At 43.4% G+C, this 2522-nt stretch overlaps 1 long non-coding RNA gene and 1 pseudogene across 2 annotated transcripts in view; one reads left to right on the plus strand and one right to left on the minus strand.

Annotated features, from left to right (window-relative positions):
- Positions 1-1668, minus strand: part of LOC106733268 (uncharacterized) — an 11684-nt gene extending 10016 nt beyond the window's left edge. For both annotated transcript variants that reach the window (XR_003547017.1, XR_001369415.2), the window contains exon 1: positions 1571-1668. This is a non-coding gene — a long non-coding RNA (uncharacterized LOC106733268). The remainder of the gene's footprint in view (positions 1-1570) is intronic.
- A 478-nt stretch (positions 1669-2146) lies between these two features.
- The window catches only part of LOC102502919 (serine/arginine-rich splicing factor 11-like), a 32771-nt pseudogene continuing 32395 nt past the window's right edge, over positions 2147-2522 (plus strand).

Here is a 2522-nt window from a genome sequence, read left to right on the forward strand (position 1 = left end):
ACTCTTTTACACTGCTGGTGGGAATGTAAATTGGTCCAGCCACTGTGGAGAATAATTTGGAGATTCCTCAAAAATCTACAAATAGAAATACCATATGACCCAGCAATCCCACTCCTTGGTATCTACCCAAAGGACAGAAGAATTCTTAATTGGAAAAGGGCTTGCACATCGATGTTTATTGCGGCACTATTCACGATTGCTAAGACATGGAACCAACCCAAATGCCCCCGAAACAGATGAATGGATTGAGAAACTGTGGCACATATACTCTATGGAATACTATTCAAACATAAAAAAAAAACAAAAAAAACAAAAACCCTGGCTTTTGACAAAAAGTGGAAGAATATGGAAGATTTACTGCTGAGTGAAGCAAGCCAGGTTATGAAGGAGAGACACTGTATGTCCCCACTTAATAGATACCAAGTGTCTGCACTCTACAACTGAAACTGATTGACCTAAGGTTGTACAAACACGAGAGATGGGGGTTAGTGCCAGAAGTGGGGTGTGTGGGGAAGAGGGACCTTAGGAAGAACATTTGGAGGAGGGATACGGAGACAGAGCATTGATGGGATGGGGAGGTGTGGTGTTATTGGTGGAAGATATTCTGATCAACTGGACTGGGGAGAAATTTCACATATTAAAATGTTCATGTTGTAAGCTAAATAATGAGATTGAATGTATATAAAAAATTAAAATAAAAAAAAGTGAGAAAAAAGAAAAAAAATAATTACTTAAGTTACAGAAAAATAAAATCATTTCCTTTCCCAGCCACTCTTGCCTCTGCTATGAGGCACTAATACAGGGTTTAGGTCTTAGGGGAGTTCTTTCAGGTAGCATCCCTATCAGTATAGTGGCCTCTTTCTAACTTTGTAAAACTTATTTCATTCCAAAGAAAATGGTACCATTATTCAGTAGCCTAAACTCCCTAAGAGAAACCACTGTTCCTAGATTCTGAATTTGAACTTATATAAAATTCTTTTTTTCCCCTTAGGATTTTGTCATAGGGTGAATGTGCTCACTGAAGGGACACAGGTAGCAAGGGAGAGAGAGAGAAACAAAGTGTGAAATCACCCCCTCCCCCATGGGGGATGGCCATGCCAAAAATCCCTTCTCCTCCATTATCCTCCTGGGATTTGGGGCATGTATGAACCATTTGCAGCATGATTTTCAGGCCATGAGGTACAGGACTTGAACAGTGGAAGCCCAGATCATTAATCACCAAACCACCTGGTGGCCTATAAAATTCTTTAAATTCATCCAGGACTGGGCCAGTCAGTAGCATTGTGGTTAAGGTGGCTAATTCCCACATGGCAGATTTCATGGTTCGATTCCCAGATCCAGTGGCTTGGAAATTACAACTGGGAGCCCGTTTGTGTGTGTCCAAAATTCCAAAAGGGAAATGGAAGAAAAGGGACTATGGCACAGCCATTCCCCAGTGGGGTGATTTCTCCTTCCTCTCCCCAGCCCCACCCATTTCTGTCTCTTTCAAGAAAGCACTTGCTCTCCACAAAAATAATAATAATAATAATAAGAGAGAGAGAAGGAAAAAAATAACAAACGAAACACTTACCCAGGAGTGTTAAGCAGGCCACACAAATATAGGAGGGGACTAGAAGCTTCATTCACTTTAAGACACCAAGACAGCCCATAAACACAGCTGCCACAGGAGCACTCTGCAAAGAATCCACAGTTATTTCACTGGGAAACTGGGGCATGCCACTAGTACTGGAAATAGGCTTGTATTACAGATGGGTAAAGTTAATGAGATACAGAGTAACATCCGTAAAACAAGTGCTAGGTGTTCAGACCCAACACCTGGTCAGGTATTTGTCCAGTGCTCAAGATGTTCATGAAGAATTAGAAACAAGGACAAAGAGGGTAGAGGTATGAGAGTCCAAATGGGTTACCCCCAGGAGGTCAAAAGGCCCAGTTACATGGGCCCTTATAAGGAAAAAAACAATGCGAAAACTGATTTTGTCTAAGGAGATGGGGATGGGGGGGGGAAACATCTTATATAAAAAGAAGCCACCAGTGCAGGTGTTGTGTCAGCAGGGAGTCTTAAACTAACCACTGTCCTTGAGTTGGACAGTGTGCTCAGGACTACAGTCAGCAATGGTCATAAACTGTTTGAAAGATGAAAGAGTACATGGTTCAAGGTCCTTGCTCTGCTGCTCTCCAGACCAAGGGAGGCCACTCTCTTCATTCGGAATGTAGCAATGACATGAACAATGCTACTTTTAGTCATTATCTCAAGCAGGCTGCGAGCAGCTTTGTGTACAAGTACCAAGAGCTGATACGTGATTTCTGATGAGAGCAGTGAATGATTTTTACGAAAGGCCTGACTATCCTGACTCCATCTGTCTCCTCCCCTCCATTCCGTGGACTCCTCGCCCTATCTACCTAACCAGAGAGCTTACTCCTCTCTCAGGATCCTGTAGCAGAGCTGGAAGCTGAACTCGTCGTGGTCGGACCCGCGGCTCCTCACCAGACCCCGCGCCCAGCTTGGACTGGGTCACCCCCTT

The sequence above is a fragment of the Tupaia chinensis genome, unplaced genomic scaffold (genome assembly GCF_000334495.1).
Source record: "Tupaia chinensis unplaced genomic scaffold, TupChi_1.0 Scaffold142285_1, whole genome shotgun sequence".
Classification (NCBI taxonomy): domain Eukaryota; kingdom Metazoa; phylum Chordata; class Mammalia; order Scandentia; family Tupaiidae; genus Tupaia; species Tupaia belangeri.